At 34.1% G+C, this 18,106-nt stretch overlaps 1 long non-coding RNA gene across 1 annotated transcript; it reads right to left on the reverse strand.

Annotated features, from left to right (window-relative positions):
* Nucleotides 1-309: 309 nt before the first annotated feature.
* On the reverse strand, nucleotides 310-17,705 carry LOC127871931 (uncharacterized). Its single transcript, XR_008045623.1, has 3 exons — nucleotides 17,680-17,705; nucleotides 14,399-14,554; nucleotides 310-687 (listed from the first exon to the last, which is right to left on the reverse strand). It is a non-coding gene; the product is annotated as an uncharacterized LOC127871931 (long non-coding RNA).
* Between the last annotated feature and the right edge of the window lie 401 nt (nucleotides 17,706-18,106).

Here is an 18,106-nt window from a genome sequence, read left to right on the forward strand (position 1 = left end):
CTTACTATGCATACATAGACAAAAATATGTTTGGCTAGACACCACTATACCAAAGACGTGCCAAAAACTGACCTGTTTTCTTATTTCTTACGTCCATATTTTTTTGTTTGCTACCAACACGTATAGTTTGAACTGTGTTTAATATAGTATATGTATCGTGCAACCAACCATTCGTGCTTTTTATAAAACTGACATGCTACCTTTCTCAAAAGGCCTTCCTATTTGCGCATTGTGTAACCTGTATATTGAACGGCTGGAAAAGGTTCTGATTTAACATTCACAATACTAAAATATAACACAACGGTATGCTTATCACGCATATTTATATTTTGTTCGTGACATACTGATGCAGTTCAACGGAAATATTTATGTCAACCAATCATGTAAAATACATTTCTAAAAACATAACTGCTTCTAACAGAGGCAAAATAAAAATCTCATCATATTGACCGCTTAACTTTAGTGCGGCGCGATAAAAGAGGTAATTATTGCCATTATATTTTTAATTCTTAAAACAAAAAATATAAACTGTACATTTACTGATTTTATCGTAACAATTTTTCCCGTTCGTGCTACTCCATGAATATGATGTTGAGGGCTATTTTCAATATTTCCCCTCTCGCAGCAATATCTTGTATTTTTCCTTCGTGACGCTGTGCTGTACCTGGACCTACTTTACAGTCGAACCTTAAACACAATACGTTTGTATTTAAATAAATGACTCGAATTTGGCAACGTAGCTAGGTTTATACCCATGCTAAATCTGCACAATAAACATATTTTTATCAGCGATCAACCTTTTTAAATTCTATTTGTCTATATGTCAAGGTAAAATATATTTTGTGCCACTGAAACTCAAAAATATTACAGGTAGCTATAAACTTTTAACTGTGAATGCGTCAAAGAATGAGTAATTAAAGCAAAGAAGATAAATAACAAAATAGTACGTTAAACAATTAAAACAATTTAAACTATGATTAGAAAATAGAATGATTCGTAACGTAACATTTTTGGGAATATTTTCAAACATAATTTGTATTGTTTGGCCTGCAATAAATAAAATATGTGTTCGCGGTTGTGGCTATATAAGAGGAGGAATTGTTTTGAATTTGGTTGTAAGATTTATATAAGGTCTTCTCTGTAAAATAATTATACTTACTGATATATAAACACGACACAGTTACAATGGAGTCAATGAAACTAAGGTTTGGAAACAAACTGTTTTATAACAGGTCACGCTGAATATGATACATAATTTATCACCCGGTAGATACATTGATGTTTTAAATGCATTCGGCATTCATATAAAATAAAGTGGTTTGAATCAGTGCGTAGATGCATCGATGGCAAAAACAAAAGAATTGACATTGTGTTTGTTTGTTTGTTCAAGTTTAATTGATATCATGTTTCCGACGTGGGTGCAGATATGAACAGAGCTAGTTTAGTAAACTGATTGTAAGTCTTCTCTCTTGTAGAAGTCTTCTTTATGTTTACTTCAGTTTATGTATCGTTAAATGTTGTTTTATTTGCGTTTTCAATACTATATAGTAGTCTCAAAGTGCTACTGGAATATAATCGTTATTGTTGGGTTAATATTATTGTAATAAAACCCTACTGATAAGGTAATGTTTAAGCTTATATATAATTTTAGTCAAAATATATAATTGTTTGTATTGTTGCAGTTATGACATCTTTATGCTGATGTTGTGTTTTTTCCGCTGCAGGTATGGTTCTATGGTATTATACACATTCACGTGTTAATCAGTTTTAAAACTATTTTGTTTTGAACAGTTTCGGTCAAATTTGTACAAAGTATTAACATTGTAGTGACATGAACAAACAAATGCTGCGATACTCGGTGCGTATGGTTCCGAACAAGACATACATAAGTCTACCACTTAATTATTAATGTGTAAGTGACCTTTGTAAAACATGACCAAAATTTCAGAGAGATTTCTGGGTTGTTATTGTTCACTAATAAATTATTCAAATTGATTCACAGGCATATAATTTATAAATTTGCATTAGATAAACATGCGCATTCTGCAATTCCTTTTATACTTTTATCATAAAATGCGCTTTTTACCTGGTGTCAGGTTGCTTTTGCTCTCAATTCAGATTGTCTGTCATGCGAGGTTTCAGTTTGTCTGACATGCATTGTTAACGGCACGCCGGTACAGTATAATCCAGAGATCCATCTGTGTTGTGAAGGGATCTACCCTAGAGTACAAAATGGTCACGAAATGAGGTGCTGTATCGGTACGTACCTCGTATGCGAAATACATTTATCAGCGCGATATATGCGTATTCATAGCTTTAACACATTCAAATAAATTTGAGGTTTGTTCATACCGCTGTTTAGCCAACCTAGATTGCCTTTATTTTATACTCAGCGAAATTTGTAATGTTGCATGTTGCTAAGACGCAAGAAAATTGATCATACGATCTAAGCAATACGTCATATGTCTTAATTAAAAAAAAAAACAGCGAAAAAACATTACTCACCGTTTAATGTTCGGCAGTTTCATTTGTTCATGTATAAAAGTAATGAAAACTTTATATTTCATGTTAACTTCATAACCATTTAAGATTTTTACATTTTATGCTTATATAAACAGCATATATATTTTAAAAACGATTCAAAGTGGCCTCTTAAATTTAGTGGTTGATGATTAAACATTAACGCGTGCAACTTGGCAGTTTATAGTAGTCTCATGTGTTTTTAAATCGTTCTTATCTCAACGAAAGTCACAAATTCAACATTGTTTGGTATTTTTTGTTTCGTTCTAAAATCTAATATTTTTACTATTGTAACATTTTACATATGTGAAAGTTAACAATTTTTGTACAATACTGTTCTGTTGTTAATTAGCCGACAATAAGAGGAACAAATGTTTGAAACAGACCAGCAGAGAGACGAAGTCAGTACTAAAAGATGACGCAGATGATATCACCAACGGCTCTTACAAGGGTCATAGAAAAAACATGAAGTATATCGAAAAGACGCAAGTAAGTACATCAAGATAATAAATATAAGAAATTTGATATATTTAATGCAGAATCGTCGAAATGTGAATCTGTTTCTATGGAAAAGAATATGGATTTTATTTGGAATATGTTATTTTCCGCTTGGTATTGTTGTGCTTTGGAGCATGTCACGTTAGTAAATACAGTTCAGTATTTAAGAAGATATTTTGATTAATGCTAACGTCGTAATTATTTGCAGAGTATTCGCATAAGCATAACATAGACATTACATTAATTAGTTTTGTTTCAGATGTTCGATGATGAACTTATAACAGAAATCAGGAAGGTTATTGAAACGGACAAACGACGCAACTCGAATGTGACAGAGCAGTCGGTCGCTGGGTCCACCAAATGTCCGTTATGTATTACTGGAAACTATAGGGGACACATTGATTGCAAAAAGAGAATTCGTAAGTGGTTGAACATTCTGGGGCGCACACACAGTTCTGGGAATATGGCAAATAGAGAAAAAGAACTTACTGTTTCAAATAAAGAGTTGCATAACATGTGTTTCGTTTTAATTTTTTGTAATTTAAGTTATTGTTAATGAATATTTTAGATTGATATTTACCCTATGACGTTGTAATATCGACCTCAAATACTATTTTTCAACACATATATTAACATGTTTGTATATATTTGTCAAATTCACATATTTAAATGTGTGCTTCCAGAATTGAATGTCATCTTGAAGAAGATTCAATCAATAAAACATGGTATTCTGCTGTTAGATGTCGAAGTAAAGTACCCTCGGGTACGTGCAGGCAAGCGTTTTCAAATTAAGACTAGGGTGGACTGCCGGAAGTGCTTCAGAGGAGGCGCGGCCTATGTGATATTCACAAACCGATGGGTGAATACCTTGCCAATAAAATCACGTCTTACTGAGAGAGATGTAATAGTTAGAAAATATCAACTCTCGTCTTTTTCTTGTAAAATCGATCGATGGGCAAAAAGATACAGATTTCCTTTTTGTGGATGAATATTATGGATGACTTTAGGCAGCTTTTTATTTAATTATTTATTTTCATTGCTATTTCCATTTTGTTATATTTAAGTAGATCGTCATTTTATTGGATTGACAGCAAAACTGTCATATTTTTTACCCATGATTGCGAGAGAAGAATTTATCACGGTGACAATATGAAGAACTATTCTCGAGGGAACGCACGAAAATACCTGAACCATAACAACAAATCAGATCAGCGGAGAATACGATGTAAAACTAATTCGTGTGATTCAAATCAAGTAAAACTTTCGATGACAGTGGACTTCGGTACGCAGCCGTGAAAAACAATGTCAAAAGTGAAACAGGAATCGGGTGTCCGACTGGTTCAACAATGCCAATAGTGATAATCAGATACAACCGACTGGTTAAATAAAACAATGCCAATAGTGATACAGGAATCAGATACACCCGACTGGTTAAATAAAACAATGCCAATAGTGATACAGGAATCAGATACACCCGACTGGTTCAATAAAACAATGCCAATAGTGATACAGGAATCGGTTACACCCGACTGGTTAAATAAAACAAAACTGAAGACTTCTTTATTTAGATATTTGTACTTTAAGTTTTGAAATCGATTATCGAAATGCTACACACGTTTTTGTGGATATAAACTATGAATATGAAGTATAATATCTAAGAATTATATGTTTGACCTTACACTGCAATAGTTATGTTTTTATTAATATATTCGACTATTTCAACTGTTATAATTACCGTATATATTTGCGTTGCTGGTATATTGTTATTTTATTATCATGAAATTTATATTTGGCATGTATCTTGTGTCTCCATGTATTGTATGTACAAATTTGTTTTATTATCATTATAAGATCTAAAAAAAATTTCCACTTACACTTCAGTAATAAATAAGCAAGTACATATCTTGCGTGAGTAGTATTACTATGTTACAACGCCTTTAAAAATATCCAGATAGAAACGGGTGTTTATTTAATAAGGATTTTAAGGTTCAAGTTTCAATATAGACTCTTGAGACTTTCTTCTGTTAAATTTTGTAACTATGAGTTATAAAATACTAAATACACGCGGAAATATGAATAATATTCGGTATGGGATTGTTCGTTATCATGCATATTTGAAAGGACATTTTGTGTCCATACCTATCAACCTGCTCATTTCATATTTTCATTTCATACAGCAATAATAATTGGTAAAATGTGAAGGAACACTGAACCTCCATCTCAATTGTTCAAAAAGGGAGCAACATAAGTGGCAATGTTTTAATACTAAAAAATGATATCCTTTTCTATAGGCAATATTTATATTATAAATATTGAATTATTGTTGGTGCTTGAAGGTTAAAAAGGGTTTAATAGTGGACATGCATTACTTTTTAATGTTTTACGCATACATGTATTTCTAAAGAACATTTATTAAAATACGACCTGGTCGATATCATCAACACGTTCCTGCATTCATATCGATCAGTCTTACATGTATATCCTTTGTTTGTCTTACCATAATGTTTATACTAAGTAAAATATACTTCGACAGTATGATACTTGTTGAGATTACTTGTTTTGCAATTGAAATATTTCATACATATTGTATCTCACAAGTTTTTCTTTCGCAAACTTTTGTTACCTACTTAAAATTCTGTTGTCACAAAAAAATAGCAATACTTAAGCAATTCATTAATCACAGTCTTAACTTCATACATTTAGTTGTTAGCTGTATATTAAAGATTTAAATGTACAAAAATGTCATATAATCTATATTTTTTTATTTTTACATTCTAATAACACATGGAACAAACATAGATATATCAGTAATCATACGAACTTTCTTATATGTCAGTCATTGTCTTTCTATGCTTAGCCGCTAGCAAAAGCTGTAAATAATGTTAATGTATTAAAAAGATACAAACTTATATGGCGCTACAAAACACTTCACATTCAGCATTCACAATTTAAGCGGGTTATATTTACCTAAATTGTGTTAAAAAAAAGTAATCGCGATTTGTGGTAAACCAGTCTGGGACTATAGCTTATTCCCTGGAAAACAGAAAACAGGAAGCAAATCAAATTAGAGCAAAAAGTCTTATTTTGGGGGTGAAAACCCTATAATGCAAAACGACAGAGAACACTGCGCTACAAAATAATGACTTTCCTAGCGTAGCGTAGATATTTATTCCCGAGGTATGCATATACGTGTGATATAGCATTTCGAAGTGTCTATGTAGCTCAAATGGTCAATGATTTTGCATTGCGAAAATATATGACGCCGGCAGAATATGTTTGCGTCTCATAAGTATGGCTATATGCATGTTAGAAAAAGTGATACAAATAGCGGTCAACGCCCGCATTTCCAACTAAAAATAATAACAAATATTACAAGATATGTACATTTCCAGAAAGGAAATTTATTTTTGCGTTGAAAAAGACCGATTACATGGAAATCGCTGCATAATTGATGAAATAATGGCTGTTTAAAGCGATGCACCCTGTTTTCGGGTGATTTTGAGTTGAATACCTTGTTATATATATATGATACAGATTTTTTTTCAGAGAAATTGATTTGTCGTCATAATTTGATTATTTTTCATTCAAAATGAAGTTTTTACTATTTAATATCATAGCCACACGCTAACCACCTGTGCTATAAACCAGTGGGACAAAACGTCCAATCCGTCCCTACACAAATATCAGTGGCACGAACAGGTAGTGGAACATGGAAAATCACATGACTTCGGACGGACTAATTTACGAGCTCATCACAGAGGTGAATGAAATGTAATGTTTCCGTCGTGTAAGAGATTAAGATTCTGTGAGCCTGTGCTAGCAGGTAGGCTAGGTACCATACTAGGCTAGGGTTAGGACATTCTGTGAACCTGTGGTAGCAGGTAGGTCTCATATCAAACTAAAGTTGTAACATTTAAGTTATAGATGTTTCAATACACTGTCTATTGTTGAAGACTTCACATTGTCATCACTTAGTTTGTTCCAATCAATCAGATTTTTATAAAAAATAATAACATTTTTTTTAAATGAATTAGAATTATTGTTCACTATTTTGTGATGGATATAGTCCTCCTAATGCTTAGCCCGTATGATACTGTTTGGCCTTAGTGGCGAAGTGTAGCGTTCAATGGAAATGGCCAGTACGTGCCGTTTCACCACCTTGTACAAGAGCGTCAACCTGCGGGCACGCCGCTTGGAGTGATGGGAGTTCCAACTTGTGTAGAATTTGTGTGACACAACAAGGCTGTCTAGAGCGGTAGGCTCTGGATGTAGATCTCTGGACACTATCTAGGCGCTCAATGTCTAATTGTTGGAATGAGTCCCATACAACACTGGCTTATTTTATTTTTGAGCAGACAAGCGCTATGTTGGCTTTTTTGCAACAGTCTAAAGGGCAATGACTGAGGTTTCTTCTGAGAAATCCAAGAGAAGAGTTAGCTCGCTTTGTTATATTGGTGATTAAGGTTTTTCATTCCATGTCTTCTGATAAAGTAATACCAAGGTAGTGATTTTGTTGTACTCTTTTGAGGATATGTTTGTTAATATTAAATAAGAAGCTAGACTTGTGTTTGGAACTTAGACGATAACATTTCTTTGCGTTGAATTCCTTCACCCATTTGTTGGCCCATTTCTGAAGGTTATCTAGGTCATTTTGTACAATGTCATGATCTTTGAATGAGTGTAATGGTATGTTAAGAAGACAGTCATCTGCAAAATGTCGGATCTGTGACTTCACCCTATTTGGCAGGTCTTTTATGTTACACAAAAATAACAACGGTCCGAACAGTGTCCCTTAAGGAACTCCGGAGCCCACTGGTACTTGGGTGTGATTTCCCCACGTCAACAACCACACACATTTCTCGGCGGGCGACGAAGTTTGAGATCCAGTAGAGAAGGTTACCTCGGATTCCGAAGTACTCAAGTTTCAATACCAAGTGTTTGTTTCAAAGGCCTTACTGAAGTCCAGGATAATGGTATCGACTAGATTGTTTTGGTCATCAAAAGTTAAGAAGATGGTGGGTTGTTACAACTAGTTGATATTTACAGGAATATCCAGAGCGAAAGCCGTGATTCATGAAGATGAGAACACTGTGTCTGTCAAGATGGTTAATAATGTGTTGGTAGATGTTATGCTTATACATAAGTTCAGACGTGACACTTGAAAGGGATACATGGTGGTAATTTTCCGCTGCGTGACGTTCTCCATTCTTGTAAACTGCTGCTTTGTTGGCATCTATCAAATCTTTCAGCAGTTCTCCGGTGTTCATTAATTTGTGGCAGATAGCGGTAATAGCTATGGCTAGCTCCGTAGCAAAGGTCTGGATGACTTGTTGGGTACTTCGTGTGGATTACAGCTATGTTGACCGTAGGATTCTTTAGAAGTTTGTATTTGCCTTCTTGACTGATCACAGATACTAGTATGTAGATATGTTTTCTGTTACATAGCCTGAGAGTACTGGTGACTGTTTTGAGCCTGCATCCTTGGTGAAACCTCATTAAAACTGGTTTACTAAGATTTCAAATTTGCCATTGGATTCGGTGACTAGGTGGCCATTGATGCGTAGAGGTGCAATACCGATTTATCCTGTTTCTTTGATTTGACGTATGAACAGAAATGGTTTTGTATTATTGGTCTGTAGACCATCATAGATAATCATGTTAACATTTTCTCATTCTGCCTGCCGGATTCTTATCTTACTTACCTTTTGGAATTGCCTATAGTTGTCCATTTCTTTCAGGTTCAAGCTTTTGTTTTAGAGGCGTGCTTTCTTAATTCTGCTTTTACTTTTCTTGTGTTCCATGGTGTTAAGCTTTGAGTTGATTTCATTTTAGGGGATGTTTGTGCTGATGGCACCAATACAATCTAATATGAAACAATCCCAAAGTTCATGGACTGAAGAGTTTTTGTTGAACATGGTGGTGATGTTACCTGATATTTTGACCGCTTCCACCTTTAAGAGATCCCATTTGGCTTTAGATAATACGAAATAACGATTGGACGACCTCATTGTGTAGAACAGATTCGGTGTCTGAGTCAGCAACGACTATGTCATGGTCTGAGATCCCAAGAGCATAAGCTGTGGATTTGATAAGAGAAATGTTTGTAGTGAAAATAAAATCAATGAGGATGTTCTCACTGGTGTGTTTGTCGTGGACTTGTGTAAGATTGAAGTCAGCCGGTAAGTTGAGGAGCGCTTGTTGGACTTCAATTCAAACACAGGGCAATTGAAGTCCCCGCGACGACAATTTGACGGTTATGGTTGAGTGAAGCCAGTTCAAGTGAATTACAAAGTTCTTGGACATCAGACATGTTTCCATGTGACATATAGAAAGAGGATACTAGGTCTTTCTTGCTTTCCATTTTATCTGGACTCATTCAAATTCGCAGTTTATCACGAACTCAGCTTTCTCCTCAGCGATTAGGTCCTCAAATAATCCACCCTCTAGTGTGTCTCTGTCATTTCTGACTGATTTAAAGTGGCTTCGGAAGACTGCTTAATTGGATAGTGCCTGGGGTGGGTAGTTTTCCAGGTTTGATCCCCTTGAACCAAGATTCGGTAGCGAACACTTTGTCGGGTTTGAAATATCGTAAGGCTGCCTGTAGTTCAGAGCTCTTTCCGCTGCAAAGGCTTCTGCATTTAACATTCATAAAACGAAGATTCATATTGTCTTACACGCAGTAGAGAGATGAGGTATTCGTCTTAGATGTGCTGGAAAAGGACACGTATCTGGTGCGCTGGAGGTACCTTGTTTCTTTGCTGGGCTACTGATGTGTAGAGGGCTAATACAGAGGTTGAGGTAAATGAGTCAATGATTGATTCTAGTTGAGATAGGGGATGGAACATGTTTGGCATGCTCAGTTCATAACTGTGAAAAGTGAAGCTTGTAATGTTGATGCTTTTGCATTGACAGCAGAGCCACTGGATGTGTGAGTGCTTTGCTAAGAGGTCATAATGAGCGATGTGTAGTTTGATGCACGACTTGTGGTGCCACTTATCACAGCCATCACAGCATATGTCATCAAAGTGTTCCCGCTTTACATGCAAATCGCAAATACCACATGGGTAGATCTGTGAATTTTTAACTGGGCCTGGGTTTGATTTAATGCTCCACATAACGGGAGCAACGAAAGGAGGGCTCTGTTATTGGCATGAGCAGAGTCAGCAGAGTGGTACCTGTGTTTTACTGTTCTGGCAGTTACGCCGACGAGGAACGATGGGAGATGCTTATGAGAAGGATAATGTTTTGTCTGGCCACAGCTGATGATGATAGTTATTATTAGCAGCATACCGGGTGTAAGAATGAAAGATTTCAGAGATGTTCATGACGGTGGGTGGGGTATGTAACAAGGTGGCTTCCGTGCAACGTACCAGCACAGTAGGAAACGATAACATGACATAATAGAGCTAAGTAAAAGTACAACCAGTATATTTGCGCGTTATTTGGTCGAAATAAGTTTTTAAACAAGAGCACCGCATAACGGGTAAGGGTGCCAAGGCTCGGCTGCGAAAGCTTGTCAGATTTATTTTTTAGAGGTCACAGTGACCTTGACCTTTGACCTAGTGACCCAAAATTGGGTGTGGCGTGTAGAACACATCAAGGTGCATCTACATATGAAGTTTTAAAGTTGTAGGTGGAAGCACTTTGTTTTTAGAGCCAATGTTAAGGTTTAGCACGACGCCTACGGCGGACGACTGACGACGAGCTGGCTATGACAATACCTCGGGTTTTCTCCGAAAACAGCCGAGCTAAAAATACTTGAAATAAATAAAATTTAAGATTTTTTTCCAGGTAAAAAACACGCGACTTTTCCTCCTCGCATGCACACACCATCCAATTTTGTGAGCAAGTGTTGGGCTAGATACCACACTAGGGTGGTGGTATTCTGTATTCCTGTACAAGCAGGTAGGCATCTGAGATACCACACTAGATTTATGACATTCTGTGAGCCTGAAAAAGCAGGTAGGCTAGATACCACACTAAAAGAGTTGTGAAGTATTTATAGCATGTGCAAGCAGATAGGTCTCATATACATTATTATGGTCACTTTGTCTTCTCAATCACCGCTATGCTTCTAGCCAGCAACATATAAAATATAGTTTTTTCCGCAATTAGTTTTTTTACAAGTGGTGTTCATGTTGTGTCCAGGTAGTCTATGCTTGGTCAGCAAATTAACATAATGTTGCTACTTTCAACAAGTTAATGTAACTGTAATTCCTTTTAATATTAATACTTGTTGTATAGCACAAGTTTATGGTGTAACGATACATAATGCCAACACACTACAACCATGAAATATTCCATTAAATATATACTTTTTACGATGAAACACATTTTATGAAATGATGAACTGCTTACAAGTAACAATATATTTAAAACAGAAATATTAATGACGTCATTAAAAAGTATTTTTTTTTTTTTGCATCCATAAGGAAATTAATTTCACACTGTGTTGTTACCAGTTCGACAAACGCCCCTTGTTTTCGACAATGATACTTTTATTCGTTACTTTATAATAATTTAATTTAATTTACGAAAATAAAGTCATAACATTAAAGTTTAAAATGGCCACAGTATTTTTAAACTAATAAACTGAATTGATTACTCATAAATCATGTAATAGTTTTATGCAAAAAAGCTATTCTAATTAAAGTACTGTAGCCAGTTTAAACTTAAATGTTATGTGTATATTTTCGTTAATTAAATACAATTTAACGAATAATAGTATCATTGTCTGAAACAAGCGTTTGTCGAATTGGCAACAACACACTGATCGAGATACCGAATTATGATCTGGTCTCCTTAACCTTTGTTACAAAAAATACACCATTATTTCCGTATGAATATTTATAGTTATATAATAATAAAAACCCAGCTGTGTTAATGTTTTCAGGCAGCCACACTCTGGTGAGCATCGCAACCAAGATGAGTCTGTAGATTAGGGGAAGATCTCTCACAAGAAAAAGTCCGAAAAACAGAAGGCCATCTTTGGTATAATCAATACATTTGGATCATGTTTCTAACGTTTGATGAATAGAAATAAACCGTGTTTTATGGAAAATTATGTCTCCCACTATATTTTTTAGATTGTGTATATAAGTTTGATGATCATGATGATATTGATTACTTTTACAGTCGGAGGAAAAGTTATATTTCAATGATTGAGAACTTAAATGATAATTTACAAACGTTTATAATTTATTGCCTTCTTATCAAAAGGTTATCGTCGGATAGCGACCTATATCAATCATCCATGGAATGTTATGATACTTATATTTTGGCAAAAATTCGCTTTTTATCCTATAGGAAGACGGATAGTGTTATTTTATTGTCCATACATCCTTCCCTCGGTCTTTCCAGAACACTTGTGTCCTAGGCCATATTTTGGAACTGCTTGGGCCGTTTTAAAATAAACTTTTAATGAGTGCATGTATGGATACGAGGATTATTCACGCTTAATTGCAATGCAAGATATTTGTCAGCAACGAAGTAATGGCACTTTTTTAACTTGAAAATACCCTTTATTTATAGTAGTTTTTCTGTCGAAAGCTATATATCTCCAATGACATATGAGCCTGTCAGATATATCTAAAATAACATATGAGCCTGTTAGCTATATCTAAAATAACATATGAGCCACAGCCATGAAACTAACCACATTTTTTTTCACTCAGCTGGAGTTGGGTCTCATGCAAGACCTATAACCCTAAAGGCAATGTCAAGGTTACACATTGAGGTCACAAATTTGATGAAATAACGTATCAATAATTTAGCCATTTCTTCATTAATCGGCGTCAAGGGATTGTGTAATAACTTTCTACAATAGTCTCTGTTATATGTGTAACACGTTAACTTAGGTTAAATGTTACACAATTTGACTAAATATGCATTATTGTGTTATATGATTCTATACATCAAGAGATTTGCACCCATCCATTAACTAAATTAATTTGGCGGGAGATATATGAATTTAACGAATAAGCTTGTTAGCTCTTTGTTAGACAGTTTTCATTTTACTTCACCAAAGTCACTGAAAATTGTGCTAGTCTTTTATATATTTGCCTATTTTGATTATCTTATTTTGATTTCTCGCACAACACTTAGATTCATTAATTGACTAAATGAAGTTCACCTTTGCAAATTGTGAGCAGATCAATTAACTGCCATGATATGACTGAAACACTGGTAAATTTTTAAAGCTTAAGCTTAAATGGGCTATGCAATTTTAAGGATGTTTTCTGAATAAATGTTGAATCAGTGTTTTATTTTATATTTATTGAACTATGTTAGTTTTTTGGATTTATATGATTTATGCTTTTAGAATGTTTGCAGTATTACTTGTACGTTTTCTTAGAATCATTATAAATGAGGATAAATCATAATATAATGGGAAAATATCTACATTACTTTAGCATTAGTTGTACTGCTAATTAAAATAATTATTGAGTGCGAAATTGTTTTACTGATGGAGATTATTTGTGTCATTTAATCAAAACATGTATTTCATTAAACCCCTGAGAATCGTTCTCAGTCTTTTCGAATCGCATAATATCTTTTGTTTGGTGCCATTAAGTCTAGTCTACATAGGAAAGTGATTTGATGTTTGTGTGCAATGCCTATTTTGCCAAGAAATGAAATAACAGATACATATACATGTTCATCAAAATAATAATTTAATTTAGTATTTTTTCAAAAGAGATCAAATTAGTTCTAGGGGTGTAAAACATTGAAAACATGTTTTTTTGTATCATCATGTTTCTAGTTTTTGTCAACATTGGGGTTATTTCTGCCCCTTTTATCTGAGTTCCTCTCTTTCAATGCCAATATTGCTTTGCACATTATCCTTAATATTAAAGGGTCTATTTAGTGAGGAGTTTTGGTGATATCTCTCAGGGAGGTGGGGTATTTTCCTCATGTGAGGTGTTTCAATACTTATATCCCTGTATAAACAGATGTTCACAGAATCATTGATTATTTGTACATGCTGGTGTTATTATTCCATATACTTGCACTAAAATTTTCGTTTCAGCAGTGATTTGAACATTTTGTTTGCTTTGTTACTGAATAGTTTTAGTTTTTAAACAATGTATTAACTCACCTAAGCACGCAGTCCTCCTATTGAGCTAGTGTGGTCAGTCTATGGTTGGAGTCCATCATTATGTGTTGTCTGTCATGTGTCAACAGCGTTTAGCTTTTTATCACACTAGAGACCATATGTTTAAATCCAATCTTTGTAAAATTTGGTCATACTGTTTATATTGACAATATCTAAGTTGAATAAGTTTCAATCTGGGTCACATTAATCCAAAAAAGGTCATGGGTTCTAATCTTAGAAAATGCATAAAAGAACCTCTATTATCCTTAGGCCTAATTGTTTTACCTAATCATGATGAAAGATGGCCAGTCGTGACAATATTCAGACTATTATGGAGTTTGGGACGTTGTGGTTTAAGAAGGTCATCTGGTCAAATCTTCCAACAATTGGGGTGTACCTTGAACCCAGGTGAGAGCTGGAGGGCAACTATGGACCTCTTGTCTGAAAGACAACCTCTAAATTATGTACAGTAAATTATGTACTACAGTACATGTATTAACCCTTTACCACTTACATACGTATTTTGAAACATTTGTAGTCCCATAGAAAGTTAAATTTAATCTAAAGGCTTCATTTCCAACCCTTCGATACTGATGAGCAGCAAACAGCATAAAACCTGAACAGACTGTGAGTTACTCGCAGGCTGTTCTGCTTTTATGCTGTTTGCACATAGCCATTTTCACTTTGCTTCTTAGTGGGAAAGGGACAAGAAAAATCATACTTTAACTACTATTCAGCTTTTCCCTTTGAAAATGTTGATGCGTTTCGCACTGTTATTTTAACACAATTATAATTAATATGTGCATTTACAAATTCAACACATATTTTGGTACATGAATCGTACTAATGATGGTTTGGGTGGAGTCCATTGTGGTATGTCAGGTAAGTGTTGTTTTGTCAAATGTGATCATAAATAAAGAAGTTATGGCAATTTAAGCAAAATTTATTAATTTGACCTTGAGAGTCAAGGTCATTCAAAGGTCAAGGTCAAATTCAACTTGCCAGGTACAGTAACATCATGATAGTAGAAAGTATTTGAAGTTTGAAAGCAATAGCATTGATTCTTTAAAAGTAAAGTGGATCTAAACACAAAATTTAACAAAATATTCAAAGTTACAAAGACAAAAAAGGGCCGTAATTCGTTAAATAGCAAACCAGAGTTATGCAATTTGCCCTGTACAGTCCCCTTACGATAGTTAGCGAGTTTTCCAAGTCTAAAAAGCAATAGCTATGATACTTTAGTAGGAGTAAAATGGACCAAAACACAAAACTTAACCAAATGTTCAATTATCTAAGTGTAAAAGGGGCCATAATTCTGTCAAAATGCTTGATACAGTTGTCTGCTCTTGTTAATACATTGGAATCATGTTGATAAAGAAGTATGCAAAATATGAAAGCAATATGCCAAGGGATATAGGAAATATTTGGGGTGGTACGCAAACTTTAACATAGATTTATCAATAATATGCATATAATCTAAGTGAAAAAAGGGGCCATAATTCTTACAAAATGCTTGATACAGTTGTCTGCTCTTGTTTATAGATTGGGGTCATGTTGGTAAAGAAGTTTTGCAAGATATTGAAAGCAATATGTCAAGGGACATAGTAAATATTTGGGGTGGTACGCAAACTTTAACATTTGCACGCTAACGGGAACGGGAACGCTAACGCCGGGGTGAGTAGGATAGCTCCACTATATATATTTCATATATAATAGTCGAGCTAAAAATGTAAACATTTTTTTTATTTGTTTAAATATGTTTTTCTCTTGATTCTATTAATTGATAAATGCATGTGGACACTTATTTTTTTCTGCACAGCTTATAATGCATCTGTACAATTTTCAGAATTTAAAAGCATATAGTTTTGTATGATATAATTATCATCAGTTAATTTTGTACTTTAGCCCACAATATTCATGTTAGATGGGTGCTCTTTTCATACTTGTTGGGTTAGTTCCTAACAGGCGCACTAAATTAATGCATTATGTACACACCTGTAGGGTTATCTTCAGGTTTTTAGTGTAAGTCTAAAGAAATTCAGAAGAAAAAGAAACAAAAAAACTATTGGTCATTTATCTTATATGACGTGATTGCTATTTTCTTTGAAATCGGTACTCTCTAGTTTAATTTAAATGCTTGTAATATTTTTCTTTATAATCTTTTTGTAGCTTGTAAAAGATTAAGTTTTAAAGATTTCATTTATTTCTCCTTTACATACATTTGTAGTTATATTGACATTTTAATAAGAGATTCTTCACTATAAATGTTTTGAATGATAAAATAAAAGCAACATTTTTACAATATGTACCTATTGACTGGAGCTTGCATTTGCTTGTTATTATTGAAGCAATCCAAATTACCGGTATATCGCTTTTTGTGTATGACAGTTGTTAATCAAAGTTGAAAATTGTATTTCTCTCTGGATATTCACTGGAAATGGAAATTTGTTCATCACATGATAAATCTTGTTTCTCGTGTTTTTCAGACAATGATCGTTATTTAACATGTTTAAGATAATTGTAGCGTTTTTATTGGCCGCTCTATATTCCTTGCTCTCTGTGTCATAGGGCAGTTGAAAAATACTTTTATTGTCCCCTACCGGTGAAAAGTTCTTTATATTTTTTCATGAAACTTGAAACATGGATACCGGTAGATGGCAATATGGGGATTATGAACGTCATTTCATTTTGTTCCTACGTCAAGAATTCTGGTTTCTATGGCAACAAATAGACTAGAAATATTGCTGAAAATGGTGGAGTTTCATCGGTAGGGAACTTGTATTGCTTGGCAATTGTATTGTTTTTACATAGTTTTTAGTGTTTTAATAGGCTCATGCATATTCTTTGACTGATCAATCAAATGAGGAAAAGTCAAAAAGATGTGGTCATTGCAAAATATATTTATAACCTGGATAGTTCCATAAAGCTCTTTTCATCAAAATCAGATTGCTGGGCAAATGACATCAGCAACAATGATTTGAACTTTTCATGTGAAAATAGATGCTTAAAAACAAACCACAAAGTCTAAGATTGATAATTGTGCCAACAAATAATATTCTATGTACCGGTATATTTTACAAATATGTTCTCTGAAATACTTATGTTTTTGTACCTGTATTTTAATTCTTTTAATGTATTTTGTTATGGTGTGTTAAGATAAACATGGCACTTGTGAAGTCTTTTAGCATAAATTATGTCATTGAATTGTGAATTGTTTCATGCAGTTGTATTCGCTTTTGTCTGTGCACAATTTTCCATTTGGTGCCCTTTATCAACTGTTTGTGTATATTAGAATTAAACTTGGTAAGAGCATTGAATTTATTACTTTTTATTAGTTTCTTATAGTTGGCTTGAAGAATCTGTAAAAATATAGAGAATACATGATTGGTGCCGAGATGTTGAGACTTAGAAAAAGGAAATAGGGCGAGCTTTAGCGAGCCATATATTTCTTTTCGGACCGAACCGGATAAACGTTCTCCATCTCGGCACCAACCATGTATTCGATTTATCCTGCTTCATGCCGTTGTCGAAGACAAACGATTAATTAACATAACAATATTATTTACCTTGTCGGGCCTCCAACATTCCTGACGACCGAATAACTACCGATTGTGTCATGTAAAAATAGTTCCACATTAAACTGTTCCTTTTAATACTTTCCTATTGAAAATATGAGAAGAAATAAAACGAATCGAGAATGTGATATTTTTCTTGGTAAAAAAAAAAAAGGCAGCAGCCATCAAACACTAAATTTTATTAACCTTAATGACAACTTTAATCCATTGCTTATAAGCAATAAATTTACAACGATATACACATTCATTTTCTGTTCTTCCATCTATTTGTCGAAATCCATTTCAGTTTTTCCATCTCTATTATCGAATTGTATTTTAAACCACACTATTTTTGATAGCGTTTGTATCGAATGCTAACCATTCTGACCCAAAACCCGATTTACGAAATCGTAATCCTGTCGTAGCGAATTATTTTATT

Source organism: Dreissena polymorpha, chromosome 3 (genome assembly GCF_020536995.1).
Source record: "Dreissena polymorpha isolate Duluth1 chromosome 3, UMN_Dpol_1.0, whole genome shotgun sequence".
In the NCBI taxonomy this organism is placed as follows: domain Eukaryota; kingdom Metazoa; phylum Mollusca; class Bivalvia; order Myida; family Dreissenidae; genus Dreissena; species Dreissena polymorpha.